Source organism: Peromyscus californicus, unplaced genomic scaffold (genome assembly GCF_007827085.1).
Source record: "Peromyscus californicus insignis strain IS unplaced genomic scaffold, ASM782708v3 Scaffold_23__1_contigs__length_62951481, whole genome shotgun sequence".
Taxonomy (NCBI): domain Eukaryota; kingdom Metazoa; phylum Chordata; class Mammalia; order Rodentia; family Cricetidae; genus Peromyscus; species Peromyscus californicus.
The window spans coordinates 41,284,575-41,301,107 of record NW_026294534.1 but is presented as its reverse complement, the minus strand read 5'-3'; the positions used below and the strand labels follow the sequence as shown (position 1 = coordinate 41,301,107).

The 16,533-nt window shown below is 36.2% G+C and overlaps 1 protein-coding gene across 1 annotated transcript in view; it reads left to right on the top strand.

Moving 5' to 3' along the window:
- The window catches only part of Tenm3 (teneurin transmembrane protein 3), a 2,633,929-nt gene that overhangs the window by 460,537 nt on the left and 2,156,859 nt on the right, over window positions 1-16,533 (top strand).

The following is a 16,533-nucleotide window of genomic DNA, read 5'->3' as shown; positions in this document are numbered from 1 at the left end:
TATATCAAAGATTCTTTATTCTTTATTATATAGAGAGAAATGACAAGACCATGGGGTTATATCTCACCCTGCCATTCTCCATAAGCATTTAAAACATCATGATGGTATCAATGTCTGTAGCCTAAGGAGAAAGTCTTTGTTTCTTTGAAACATTGTACTAGATGTCTTTAAGATACTGATGAAGATCTTCCAGGGTCAACACGTCTCTCTTGGTTTTAATTATGACTTGCTATATTTGTGGGTACAGCAACACCATCATATCTTTCTTACATTTATACCTTTTAATTTTAAACCAAAAAGGAAGCCTTTTCTTTGAAACATATGAAGTCTGATTCTAATTATAATAGCATAAATTTTCTGTGTATAAATTTGTTAAGAGTTAAGATCAGCAACATGATGCACTGCAACTCCGTCCTCTGCCTAATTGTTTCATATTTACATGGTGATGTTTGCACCATCAGGCAATGTCAGTATATCAGCCTTGTGTACAGCATGCTAACTGTCATGTCAAGCTATAAATGTGCTTAGCAAACAAATGCATTTTATTAGTGCTTTGCAACTTTCAAACACACCTTCCTGTTGCTTTAAAAGCCCTGTACTGCTTTGATCTAAGCTCATAAAACTGTTGAGTAACTGGCCAAAAATTTCCATACTAGGTGGACATTGGTTGCACTAGAACTACAGGGAATATTTTTGAGTAAGTTTAATGTTATAGTTGTAAATATATGGGAGAAGAAGTTGAAGCCAGTGTTTAAAGTACATTGCACAATAAAATAAAGCTTGAAAACATTTCCATTTTATTTCTATGCAACACAGAGATATAATGTTTTTGTGCTTAATTATTCAACTGTAGACCTAGCTCCTGTTGTTCATAGTTTTGTGACATTGAGTATGTTCGCTAAAACCTTTGAGGTATTTTAAGCAGTTGTCAAACTAGTTATTACAGTATCTATCTTGCAAGATGACTGAAAATATATTTTCAGTTGTTTCCTTCGTCATTCAATGGGAAATTTTTTTTGTTCTGTGTGGCTAAGAACAGACAATGTCCTTAAGGCTCCATCTGATTAATGTTTATGTTTATGGAAGGCTCTTTGGTTTTCTTTTATGTACTTCAAGTTTTCCTAGTGTACTGACTTAATAGGTTACTAAAATTTCAAAAATGAGGTAGTATAATGATACAGTCTATACCTTGTGACTATGATCTGTTGCTGATGTCCATTTGCAAACCCAGTGGATAGACTTACAGGCATTTTGTGAACACTTCTAACTCTCAGTGTAGTAACTGTTTATTACATTAATGCTACAGGCAGATTCAAAATTAACACAATGGTCCACCCCCTAATCAAGGTCTATTTAAAGGGTTGTACTATCATGATCAGGTAGCATTAATCTATTAGTCACATGTTTGTTTGGGTAACTACCATGTGAAGTTATGGATACACTTAGAAAAGAAATTATCATGTATGTTGAATACAGCTTTTTTTAATGTTCTTGTCCATCAATAGCTCTACTCAGGGTACCCCAAAATTTAGTCATCTATATAACATACTGGAGCCGTGAACTAGCCTTCTTCTGGGAATACCAACTCCTTTTTGCAATAGCTTCTCCTCAAACTCATTAGGATGATGTAATAATTGAACAGCTGAAAATGACTCAAAAGATTTTTTTGTTCTATTGGCATGCTGTAAACATTTATTATAACTTATCTTAAGTGTAAGAGGTTATGGTGACTTGTTTGTCCTCATTCCTTAGTGTGAATTTTGCAGGCAGAATTGCTTCATTTTCAGAAGCAGTTTAGTATTAAACTTCTAGATATATATATATTGCTCTCCACATTCATGATATCCTTTCTCCACTTCTCTTTTACATGAGAAAATCTTCATGCTGATACCCATTGGTATCTCGACTTCTAAAATCATTGTATTTGCTGAATATGTTCTATGGTATCCAGTTCACTTCTTTCCACTCTCTAATTTCCACTAAAACTTTAAGGCAAACCTGCAGTTTAATATTGTTATACTTGTCAATTTTTTTTTCACACATTAGCCAAACAATTCTTTTGTGTTAGAAGGAATTATTGTTATGGTTCTCATCAGAAAACTGAGAAAGAATCTTCTTGGCCCAAGTCAGAAGGGCAAATCTGGGCTTAATTCTGGGCTTCTGACACTCTATCCATTTTGAGGATGTCAATAACATTCTGCCAGCTAAAAGGAAATTCATAAGCCATTTCCCCCTAATGATTTATTCTTGCATATGGAAATAGGAAAAAAGAAAACAAAATAACACTGCATGTGGTAATGATTCAATAAGCCAGACACCCACCAGCCTGTTTGCCAGGATAAACAGGGAGCTTAAAATTGGGGTTTATTTTAAAGCAAAACTGAAAATTGTTTACAAATTATGAGATGTTTACTGTAAAAACAGACTTCTTGATTAATGCTGTGTCCATGTGCCACTGATAAGTACCTGAGAAAGTTGAAACTTCATGTGTCACATTTTTTTTTGAGCATAGATATCTAATTCTAGTGAGTGGAGAAAAAAAAAAAAAACCTGTTCCTGTGAGAACATTCTGATTGACACTGAAATGTCTTCCTGAGTGCTTTCAGAATAAAGAATTGAAAAGTATTGATATTTATTCATTTTTATCCTGAAGTTTTAGTGTTGATCTATTTTCTTCTATTATAGAATTATGTTACCAGATAGGGCTGTCAGAAAATTATTCATTTTGTTTCATTCTGATCACCCATATTAGTATGTCTAATGCTTTCTCTCAGTCTTCTTGATCTAAAACCTACTAATTAAATCCATTATAAAAAAAATTACTTCCAAAATAAATGAGTGAGTTTTAGGGGATTGTATTTAGTTGATTGTTCTAACAGTATAGTTAAAACCTCTATTGATAAAATCACAGTTATGTCAAAATGATCATAGGAGTAGGATTATCCTTGGAGTGACACACATACAATGGATTGAGCTGATTTTATAGGTTTGAAGGTGCGTAGAAAATCTATTATGGATTGAAACAATGTAGAATACCCTAAACCTTATGCTAATATTTCACAGTCCATTTCATTTTTTCATCAGGCATTCTTTTCCTAGAAGATTGAAAAGTGCAGAAAATTCTTAGTTTACAATCAGAATGTCCTCTCTCACATAGTCTTCCAGACCAACAGCATACATTATTTCTTTGTATGTCATATTCAAAGCTCCTTCCCCATGTCCTCGTGTCTTTTTTTTTAATTTCTCCAAACAGCAACCAAGTAGAAATTGGAAAAGAACGCTATACTTAATAGCCTTGTGCCATCCTACTTACTTTTCATTTCTGAGTCCATTTTTTATACATTTGAAGTCAGCATAAGCTGTCAAGTACCTCGTCTGAAGTACAACTGACTTTATAATACTTTTAAAGTAAATATTTGAAAGACAAAATGTTAGTTATAATACTGTGCGGTTTTCAAGTCTTTGAAAATTTTATATGATCTGTTGTAATCACGTTCACCCCATCCTTTCTCCAATCTACCCTTTCCTCTCTGCCTTCTTCCACATAGTAGCATCTTTCTTCTCTCTCTCTCCTTCTCTCTCTCTGTCTTTCCCTGTCTCTCTCTATCTCTGTCTGTGTGTCTCTCTCTGTCTCTTTCTGTCTCTCTGTCTCTGTCTCTCTCTGAATGTTTCTGTCTCTCTGTCTCTCTGTGTCTCCATCTCTCTGTCTGTCTGTCTCTCTCTCTCCCCATCTCATTTTAGAAGATAATATCTTGCAGAACATGTGCTGGTCCTCTCTCACCTAGTCTGCCTACCCTTGTTTCTGTGATTTTTTTTTAATCATATGTTGTATCACACAGTCATTGTACAGATGACCTCTATTTAACAACATGTTTGTCTTGACCAGCTCCAGAGAATAACATAAACAAATACATATGCTACCTTTTGTTCTTCAGGATTCCCAGGCACTAGTTTATTTTATTGATTTCTAAGTAATGCTTTGATATTTTTGTTTGAGAATTCCACACAGTATATTTTGGTCATATTCATTTCCCACTATATATTTCTCCCAGATCCTCCCCAACCTGTTTACCTACCCAATTTCGTCCAATTTCATCTTCTCTGAACAAACAAATAAACAAAACCTAGCAGTCCAGCTTATTTTTTCCAATTATTCATAGTTGTGGTTCTTGCCCTTGAGTGTAGTAGATACATAAATACCACTGTACGGGGATGAAAAAGTAAACAAACACTTTTCCACACTCAGCAGCAATAAGAAGTCATTCATTCCTTGGTCAGGAATGGGACTTTATACCAAACTCCATTGCTCTAGTCTGGGATTTTTGTAGACTTAAGCATGAATCAGTCTTATACATGCTGTCTCCATGAGCTCATTGTGTGCATTTGCTTGTGTTCTGGGCACAGAAAAAGCATTCATTTTGTTTAAAAATAGTATTACCACTTGAAGTTACACCTACATTCTCTTTCCTTTACGTTTTCCCTCTGTCCATCCTTTTTTCTATCCCAGACTGTTCAATGCTCTCATACCCTTTGTCTTCCTTCAGATGGATGAGTAAGAAGACCTAAATGAAACTATGTCAGTAGCAAAGGAGAGAGAGCCTTTATTAATGTCCATGGCTCTGTCTCCTGTGCCAAACCCCCATTCCTCAGGAGGCATGTTACCTATGACAGCCTTCTTTAATATTTGCTCACTCATGGCCCCTTCCTGTGTTCCTACTGTTCACACAGATAGCAGTTCTCCTTGTGATCTCCTAAAGCAGTGTCCACACTCTACCTGAACTTTTAGTCAGGACTCCTTACTGAACCATCTGAGAGTTATCTGAGTCTGGAGGAGGTTATATCTCTTTCCACTTGAGAAACTAATTTTAACTGAAATGCTTCAGTCTTTAGGAAGTCTGATTTTTATCCCATTTGGGAATATTTACATATACATAATAAAATACTTTAGGAAGAGTCCCACATCTAAAAGATTCTTTTATACCATACATGGACACATCTGCACATGTACATGATGACACACACACACATACACACACACACCAAACATACTCACTGAGAGAGAGAGAGAGAGAGAGAGAGAGAGAGAGAGAGAGAGAGAGAGAGAGAGAGAAAACAGAGACATAAAAACACAAAGACACAGAGAGATAGCATTATGATGGCAACTTTATACAATATTTTTATGATGAGGTCAACTATGAAATTTAATCTTGATACTTCAGTTTAACACCGAATAATTTTTGATGTTGAATTATTTTATGGTTCAGATTATTAGATTAGGGATATTTTATTATACATGGCCTCGTCTATTTTTCATTTGGCCTTACATGATGGCTTCAGTATCCTTGTGTGTGGTTCAGTATGGTGTTATCACATTCTACTTTAATGCTACACATGCACCAGTGTTGAACAATTACCTTGTTTTCTATTTTTCTCTATTAGTGGTAACGCCATAATGAGCACCTCTGTAGATATTCACATCCTCTATTATTCCCTTTGGATGAATTCCCAGAAGTGAACTAATGGAATTAGTTTCTAAATGGTATTTTATGATTCTTGCTGCAGATTCTTTTTCTTTTTGATTTTTTTTTAAGACACAGTCTCAATATCTAGCTTTAGCTAGCCTGGAACTCACTGTGTAGATCATGATGCATTGGATTACTTAGAGATCTACCTACCTTAGCCTCCCATGTGCTGGAACTAATGACGTGAGCTACTCTGCCCAGTAGTAGTGTAGATTTATGATAACAGAAATGCTCTCTATTCTGACTGAGTCAGGTCATCTTCATATCTATCATGCAGCTCAGCAGTTCCTCAGAAAATAACCTGTTGAGTGAAGGACACTCAAGAGAAGGACTATATAGTTATGAGGTCATCGACCTGCTTTTCTTAGTTAGCAAGCTAGAAGCTCCTTTGCTCTTAGAAAAATAGGCTTTCTTGAGATAGCCTCAGAAGACCTATATTACCATTATTTGAGCCTGGTTCCTTTAATGCCTTAGAGCAGTGACACTATTCAATAAGCAAAGGCAAGTTCAATTTTCCTGTCCTTTTGTCATCCATCCATGGAGTAAGAACATAAGATTTCCTTTTGAACCTCTGAGCTCAGAACTTTGCACCTTTTATTAACCCCTGCTTCTTCCTTTACTTGTTATTGGTGTCTTCACACTAAACTATACCGGAGAAGCCAAGGTCCTTTATGGATATTCCCTAGTAGAGACGTATAGCACTGTGGTCTGAAGAGGAGACTTCATAAACAGTATCAGAAGCACTGTGGTAATCCAATATATACCAGAACTTCCTGAGACAAAATTCTGATCCCCTCTAAATCTTCATACCATATTCACACCCAAAAAAATTAAAGTAAATGAAAGAAATGGAAAATGAAATGAAAGATTTGGAGATTTTTGTCTCTTTCTGTCAAATGGAAATATAAACTTCATATAATTCTAACATTTCATTTGTACATACATACAATACTGTCCTAGGTGAAACTAACACTGTCAGCGTCAGCAGTAGCAGCAGCATGTGTCTACATTCTGGCAAACAGCCCAGATAGAAAAGATTTATTACAGAATGAAAGTCTGGATTGTTTTATAAATATTATAAATCTGTTCTAGCTAATGGAAATTTGTGTTTGGAGGCAGCACCTTTTACAAGAAAAATGTAAAAAATTTTCATGTACATCATTTTAAAAACTATTCTCTCATCCTTTCTACCTTTGATTAACCAAAAGAAAATTAATCACCTTTTGGAAGACAAATTTAAAAACAAACAAATAAAAAAATCATTAAATGCCACGCCTCTATGAGTTTTCAATGTTGATATTTCTCTAATTTATTTTTTTCCACTAACTAGGACACCTTCAGACCTGTTTTCAGGGCTTAGAATATTTCATATGAATTTTTGAGGACAAGCATGTGTCTATGAGTTTAATTATATAATTATCTTTAAAATGTTGATACCAGGCTTAAAAGCATAGGTAGCAGTGACCTTTGTTATGTAGATGCTGGGGACTCCAGCTCAGGTCTTCAGGTGTGCTGATCATGTACTCTTACCCATTGACCTCAGATATACATACTTTTAAAGAAGAAAACACACTTACTGAATATTACTTACTCAATATAGAGAATTTTACTTGTATTCACAAATAATAATAACTTTATGTGTATTGTGAAAACACCTGTTGAAATCCTAAAAATGTCATTCTACATAACAAAAGGGAAAATACATTCATGAAGAACCCATAGGTATTACTTCGGGCAGATTGTATAAGCCATCAGGTGGGATTGGATCTGAGTTCCAGTCTCTGATTCAGTCACAGGAATTGTCTTTGATGGTGCTGCCAAAGACAATCTTATTGAAGGACACAGTTATATCCTGGTATGTCAAACTTCAAACAAGAAAGCCTTGTTCCTCTCCTAAAGCCATTGCGGCTTTAGAGGCACACTGACATTGATTTGCCTGGTACTGAAGAACAGTATGGTGCATTGTGGCATATACCCTTAATATGCCCAACTTTCAAGTCGGCTGTTGGAGCTGCTCTCATTAACATCTATGGAATGAAGGACCAGAGAGGTGTTATTACCAAATGTCAATCAAACTCATTAAGAACAATTGTGTTCAGGAAACAGAAGAGAGCAAAATAAAATGTGTGTAGAACTAATTGAGAAACTTTTAAAGATTGCCAGTACAAAATTATTTTTTCAAGTACAAAAATTCAAGAAAGCTTTTAGGAAATAATTTTCAAATAGTATTTCAATAAAATTATCTACATGGAAGTAAATATATTCTAGGGAATACTGGCACTTATAATTAGGTCTAGTCCTACACAATCAAAAGCTTCATCAACAATCTTACAATTCAACAATGGACTAATTATCATATATTTATTTGTTTTGACACGCTGGAGACTGTTTCAATTCATCTAGTCAACAAAATGCGCATTCTTCATTGTGTTATCTCTTCTTCAGGGGGATCCAAAGATGAAATGGCAGATTCATTAGGCTCTGACCTTTCTAATGCACCGCTAAACAACATCCTTATTAGTAAAATGTGATGGGAGTGACTTTAGGGAGGAACAAATGAATAGTTACTCAGAAATTGGCTTTTGGCCAATTGTCTGTACACTAAAGGAATAAAATCACATACCAAAGCATTTTAATGTTCACATTGTTAGGATTTTCCCCTGCACATTTGTGGAAGGGCAGAAATATCTGTTAACTCTCTGTAACTCATTTGTCAAAAGGTTCATTTGCCATTGAACCTATAGTCGGCATTTCTGTCCAATCATAAAATGTTAACTAGGTATGAATTCTGGTTAACTACCACAAGTTAAATAGATAAAATGCAGCAGAGAGCATGCTAATTCTCTTAGTCTCCTAATTTTTCAGCAAGCAACTTTGAAGTAATAGGGAAGAAGTCCAGGTGAAAATAGCTTTTATTGCTGAAGTTAGTCTTTGAAACAGTGTTGAAATCTGACGAGTTTATTATTTTTGTAAAGATCATTTCCTGTTATTGTCATTATGTTTTCCTGTGGAGAATGTATCTGCCACACCTCTCAGTTAAATGACTCTGATGGAATGAACAGGAAACTTGCTGGGACCCAGAGCCTGACCATTTCCTTGAACAGAATGGTAGGCATGAATCAATGCAGCGGAATTCCCATTTTATACATTATTTCCTGTCTTCTGACTATACTAGGTTATCTATAGGAATCACATCTGTACCTTATTTGTAGGTAATGAAGGAGAGTGCATGCAATACAGTTTCATCCATTTTCACTGTCCTACTAATTGTTTTACCACTTATTTAGCTCTTATGTGTAGAACAAATCCCAATGCTATCTGGAGAATAGGTGGATCCCTGGGGCTCAGTGGCCAGCCAGCCTAGCAGAATCGATGAGCTCTGGGTTTGGTGAGAGACCTTACGTCAAAAAATAAGGTGGAAAGTGACAGAGGAAGACCTGGCCTCTAATTACATAAGCTCACATGCATGTATACTCAGCCACAGGCATGTGTGCAAAAGCTCCCGAGCCTGTTCAGGCATGCCAGAGGAAATGTTACGTATGACCTGACACATACACACACAAAATGTCACATGTAACTTGAGACTTCACAAACTTTCTAAATGGATGTTAAGTTTATTGGCATAAGATGAAATTCTTTTCTTCCTTTGAACTTGCAGATATATTTATAGTGTTTTTATGATATTTAACTAATTCTCTCCGATATTATAGTTACTTTGAAAATTATTTTCTATAATATAATTCTGACTATCAAAACTCTTTACCAACGAGCTTCCTTTTTCTTATCAAGTAATCAATAAAACAATGTTTGACTGGAAAAATGTATTGCCAGATAGGATTTTCCTACAACACAAATTATAGGCAAATACTTTTCCAAATAACTACTGAGAGTAACTGTACCTTGACAATGAGGATAAACATTTTCAGAAAGGCTGAATATGAGCTGTGAATAATGTATGTATGCTAAGTACAAATAGTGTTAAGAAGCAATTACTTGCTTCAGAAAATGGAAATCACAAACAGGCAATTGGAGATTGAGCAAGAAAAAAGTCAGAAATATCTTTGTGGAGCTTTTGGCACCATTTGATTAAAGAGAGTAAATTCTAGCCAAGACACAGAAGAGGGTCCCTAAGCCCCTTAGGGCTTCCCCAACAGGCAGGAAGTCAGATTGAGAGAAAATCATCAACCAGTATAGACTGACTGGCTACTGTGCAGGATGCAGTGAGAGGGAAAGGGGAGATATATTTTTAAGATTAGAGAGGATAGTCATAACCCTTCAAGAATGTAAAATCGGCAGAGAAAGACAAGATAGAAGAAAACCCAACAAGGCTTGTTGTATAGCAGTATAGCGCTGGAAATTTGCTGTTGAGAGATTTGGATAATAGAATTCCCAGGAAGCCAGAGGCTTGCGAGCAATACATTATCTGAGATAATGGCCATGAAAATGCTTTGTAAACCACAAGGTGCTGTAGAGCAGTGAGATACAATCATTTTGTGGCTTGCTTTCTAAAGAAGTCTATGATTTTTTCTCTCTCAAGCCCTTTGGAAATAATGTATGAATTACCAGGGAGACAGAGGTTATAGGTCCCATCCCTAAGTAGACAGTAGCAGGTCAAGCTGATCTGAGTTAACAGGAAGCAGGAAACAAATATTGGGCTATCCATCAAAGCCAAGCCCTAAAACCTACACTGACCAATAACAATAGCTTATTTGCAAGTTATAATATATATCTATTGATTTATTTACAGTGCTCCCCTGGTTATTATTATAAATGTGAGATAGATTTCACAGATTAAGAACTGGTAAATTTGGCCACAGTATCTGTACAAAAATCAATCATAATTACCAATTTTCTCTGAAATTGCTTAGTAAAGTATTTAAAGAATGTACTCATCACAAATATAAGTTCTGCAAACATACTTTACACAAATATATTGAGTAACTTTAAAATATTGATAAAATAGAAAAATCAATGAAGGTAAGGCTATATATATAGTGATGCGCATGTAACCCAGCACTCCAGGAGCCTGGGGCAGAAGATTGCCATGAGTTCAAGACCAATCTGTACTACATAACAAGTACTAGGGCAGTAATGGGAACAATTGGGAACATTGTCTCAAAGTAAACAAAATACCAAACAGTAAACAATACACATAAATTAAAGTTCTATTATTTCTACCAAATTTAGTTGTAAAACATTAAAATTAAAGTGCCATAAAATTTGCCATTGTGAAGTGTGGAATTCAATAGTTTAGAACATGTTCATAAAGTTGCAGCCTTCACCATTACAGGATTCTAGAAAAGTTATAGTTTCTGTACTGTACTCCAATAATCATGGGGTTCATGTAAAGTCCGGATTATATCTCTCTGATTATAGTTAGTTTACACAGCCATTTGCCAGAATGAGGTCATGCACATTAGAACACCTATGTGCTTTTCCTGCTCAAGATGTCTAATAGATACTTCCGTCTGTGTCATGCTTGATAATTACACACTTTTCTATAGATATTCCCATCAGTGTGGTGAAAATGTTGTAGACGAATTTCTAAACAGTCCTATTAAAAAACACAGAGCCAAATAGAGGGGTGCAAGCCATAGAGATCAGAGCAATAGCCACCAACTAACCTTAGCTCAACACGTTGTCATAGCTTCCCAAGAGAACCGCTTCCTGTCTAACCTGCGCCATTATTGCCTTGCTGTTTTGCCTTCTCATTGGCTCTAAGCCCATCCACATCACTTCCTTGTCACTGCCTGTCTATACAGACCTTCAGGTCTCTATGGTTGGTACTGGGACTAAAGGTGTGTGTCACCGTGCTTGGCTGTGTCCTTGAACACACAGAGACTCTGCCTGCCATGTGATTGGATTAAGGGTATGTGCTACCACCACCTGACTTCTGCTTATGGCTGACTATAACCTCTGATCTCCAGGCAAACTTTATTAACATACAAATAAAATAACACATTTCAGCACAAATAAAACATCACCACAGAACATGGAGATTTCTCCAACTTCAGCCAACTATATGGTTAAGAAGCCCTCCAGGAAAATAGAGACTCCAGGCAAACAAATGAAGACTAATAAGAGGCCAGTTAATAACTTTAAGTATAAACAGGAAGTAGCTGACTTTGTAGCTAATGTTACTCTAATTAAGTAAACCTAACTTGTGATCAACTAACTGAACATATAAGAACTTAACACATTTAGACAAGATATTAGCTTAATAGTTTATCTTATTTATGTTTATATTTTGTACTTGAGCAGATGAATTATTTAATTTTCCATTCCTCCTCCATATGAGGCCAACTTATGAAAATTATTTCTTACATTTTTGTGCAAATCATACTCCCTTGAAGTAGAGTTGGTTGACATTGCATGTTGGCTTCTAATTCATGTTTCCAAAGAGTTCTATATTCCAAGTATAACGTCACATACAGGAGGAAGGTTGCTGCTACCCTACTGAGCTAAGGCATGTGCTTAAATTCCCAAGACTGGTTACATATCTCTACTCAAGCAATGGAGAACACTGTGTATTACTGGGTGCCTCATAGAAAACATAGTTTGAAAATCATACAAGTATTTAGACGTTAAAGAAATTCGAGTCATGATAAGTAGGACTGTCAGAACAATCAGATGTCTTGATATGGAGCTTGACAGCTGAAGAAGTACCAATAATATGGCCTATGAGAGAGTCCTTGTATTTAAATGCAGATGGCAGCTGAGGCTGGAAGGCAGAGATTCGTGTAGTAAGCCTTTCATGCAAGAAACTACAGAAAATGTCTGACTCCTTAAACAAACTGGGTCCGTTTCAGATGAACTGACTTTGGGTCAGAAGATACAATTTATCCATGCCTTTATAAGTCATTATATTCTTTGGAACAACCTGGGACACAGAGAGAACATAGGAGGTAAGATCTTCTCCATAGTGAAAAAGTAATGATCAAATGACTGGAAAGCTCCGACTTTGCAATTACGCTGTAGATAACACATTATTTTTAAAGTTTGGCCTGTGTCTATATTTTTGTTAGAGTATGCAGTACCCAGAGAAGCCCTTTGGGTTTTCCATGAGATTTGAAGTCCTCAGTTGAGAGGACACCTCTGAGTGCATGGACCTTGCCGGATGCTCAACCTCATCACTCTCACTTCCAAGGGTATTTGCTTTTTCGCACATTGAGATCTTAGCAGTTTCCTTGTTCTTCTCTTGTTTTTCCATTCATTTTAGTACCTTATAATTTGGTAACAGAGAGAATATATTAAAAAGTCTCTCAGAGACTCAGTCAAGAATTATATCAGCTAAGTGTGTACCCAGGTTTCTTTGTCATCCAGTTTTACAAGCAAAGGCTCCTTTCCAGATCTACATTGTTAAAATATTTGACTTGCTCCTTTTTTTTCCTTTTATAATTATTATTAAGAGATTTTCTATTCATTTTACATACCAAGCACAGATTCCCCTCACCTCCCTCCTCCCACCCCACAGCCTTTCCCCACAACCCCAACCATTCCCACCTCCTCCAAGGCAAGGTCTCCCATGGGGAGTCAGCAGAGCCTGGCACACTCAGCCGAGGCAAGTCCAAGCCCCTCCTCCCTGTACCAAGGCTACACAAAGTGTCCCACCATAGACACGAGGCTCTAAAAAGCCAGCTTATGCACCAGGGGCGGGTCCTGATCCCACTGTCTGGGGGGTCCCTCAACAGTTCAAGCTAAATGACTCTCTAGCCTATCCAGAGGGCCTAGTTCAGTACCATGGAGGCTCTTCAGCTATTGGTCCACAGTTCATGCATTGCTATTAGTTTGGCTGGCCATCACTGTACATTTTCCCATCATGATCTCGATGTCCCTTGCTCATAGAATCCCTCCTCTCTCTCGTCGATTGGACTCCTGGAGCTCGGCCTGGTGCCTGGTGGTGGATCTCTACATCTGCTTCCATCAGTCATTGGATGAGGGCTCTATGATGACAGTGTATTCAGCCATTTGATCACCAAAGTAGGCCAGTTCAGGCACCCTCTTGACCATTGCCAGTAGTCTAAGGTGGGGTCATCCTTGTGGATTCCTGGGAACTTCCCTAGCACCCTGTTTCTCCCTATTCCCACAATGTCTTCATTTATCATGGTATCCCTTTCCTTGCTTTCCCACTCTGCCCCTGTTCCAGCTCCAACCTCCCGTCCCCCTTTGCTCTCATCCTTTTAAAATGCATGCATATAAAGAAAAGCCTCATAGTATTAGCTACAGGTCTCTCTAAAAATATCTCCTTGCTTGAAGTTTAAACAGAAGAAAAGACTGTAATTTCAGATCATAACTCTAGTCAATCATATGACTTTACTATTGAATCAAATGCATCAATAGTAACCATCAGCCATCCCATGCATCAAACAAGTAAACTTAGGAAACACAAAATACAGCAAGAGAAAATGGCAGGGAGGCAATACATATTTTATAGCCCATCGTTTAAAGTCTTAATCACAGAATGCCCTCAATTAGGTTATTACTTTGCTCTAGTAAACACTAAAACAACTGAGTCTTTATTTGTTACCAAACACAATGTTCCCATCACAGTGATTTGAGGAGCCATGACTACAGCCTACCATGAGCCACATTTATATTTTACGTATTTAAGAATTACTTGAGAAGTACAGTGAAAGCTTCATGGCCTATGGCTAACTCACAGAGGAGACTAAAACCAGATCTGAGGGAGTGACTAAAATAGTCATGCCCAGGAAAATGGTGGATTGGCTGTATCTGAAACTTGTCCTAGAGGATAAAAAGAACCTCTACAAGTATAATGTGTAAATAAAGAAATAATTTTTCTCTGTAACTCATTTCATGCTAGTTTATTTTTCTGTAATTTACTACAGTCTTCAATGAAAAAATGCCAAGTAAAGGCTTGACCTTCATAAATCACATCCAAATCCCCTCTAAGCCATTTGAACTGTCATGTCACTCAAGTAATTTCTCAGTGGGGGTTCATTCTACAGTCAGAGTAGAGAGCTGTGACAGGTGTTCTGAGATGCATAGTAACAGGCAGTGTCTGTCATTCATTCTTGAGCTCCATGAGAGCAATGCCCCCAAAGCCTTATGCTTACACTAGATAGGTTCATCTTCTTACCTTCTGGAATACAATACACACTCAGCAAACTCCCTCTACGTGTCAAATATATGATTAAGAGTAATTTACTATCTTCAAGGCAGCCATGCACAGGTTCTTTATTGAACAAATATGAACCATCCTCAGCCTAGGTTTAGAATGTCTGCTTTCACTTTCCCTATCTCTACCTCTGTCTTCTTTTGTATAAAGCCATCATGGAGGCTGAAGATTGCACCTGCCTTGTGAAAATGTCTGCATCAGGAAGTCTATGATTAATTTAAAGACTGTTGATATGGCTTTTGGTTGAATTTGAGATATAGAAAAGATTATATATCATTTGGAATTTTCTTTCAGTTACAGAAAAAAAACCATGCGAGCTTTGTCACCCCCATTTTTTTTTACAAGATTAACTTTTCCCCTTAGATACAAGAATGTCACATGTTATTTGGCCAACATAATTAATTTAAGTCTTTCCTAATAACATTGGTATGCCACTAAAGTAATGCACAGAGATTAAACTCACTTCCCCTCTTGGAACCCTGAAAGCATCTCTATGGTAACTGATCAGTGCCGGCTTCACCAGGATATAAAGCCAATTACAATAAATAACAAGATAACAGTGTGCACAAACCATTGTAAGAACAAACTTCTTAGGTTGTTATTGACATCACTAGGTTGCAATTAGTCAACTGGAGGCTGTGCTAAAAACTCAGATATTTAGGATAGTTTGAAACCCCAGTTTACTTGTCCTATTTAAAGCATCTTGACTCCACTGTGAAAAACATCTTATTCAAAACCACAGTTTTAAAAAGCATTGTATTCTTTACAAGGAAATCTTTTCTTTAGAGATACTTTTAAAGGATTTCTAAAACATCATAAAATTACTAATATTGAAAAAAATGACTAAAATATGATTATTGTGTTCACACCCTTATGCTTGTTTTTATTTCCTCAGTTTGTTAGCCATATGCCATGAGCCTTTCACAGAAGCAAAAGCATCTATGAATTCTGTAAAAAGTAATTATACAATGATAGAATTTTGGTAGATTATAAGTAACTTTTAGTACTCTTGTATTTGAAGAATCATATTACACAAAACAATAATTTATTTAGTGTACAATAACATTATATATGTGTAAAATAGCTTAGTGATAACATGACATTCATATATTTATACAATAAATTGGTTTTGGTTTAGGGTTTAGGACCAACAAAACAAATCTCTATACAAAGTTTTACTTACACTATTTCCATGTATATCACTTATTTTATTTTTATCATTATTTTATTTTATTTTATTTTTATCATCTTTTTTTTTGCCCTTTCAAATGACTTCCTCTACATTGTATGTAGATTCCAGTTTCCATGGTAGCATGGCAGATCCTCAGCTAAAGATCTTCCATCCGGTTTGCTTCACACTGTCTACTTCAGTATTCACCTCTTGAGTCAACTAAAGAACTGTGAAGGGAAACTGTTGCATGCATGTAAGCCTGTGACCTTGTCTGGAAGGAGATAGAGGAAATTATTCTATGAAACATTTTCAGGCATTTCAGGTTGAGAGATCAGGGTGATTTGAGTCTTGGTAATGATTTTAGTAGCCACCAGAGTTAATAAATAGTAATTTGAGCTTCAATCATATCTGACAAGATTGGGTGTTTTTATAGTGTTAATTAAAGTATTGCACTAATAAGGTATCTGTGAATCTTTCTGTAGGAGAAAGTTTTCATATATATATATATATATATATATATATATATATGAAAGTATATGTGAGGATATGTATATATGAGGATATATATATCTATGGATACATATATAAGGACACACACACACACACACACACACACACACACACACACACACACATATATATATATATATATATATATATATATATGTATGTATATACATTCCATGCCAAACTTCCTCCTT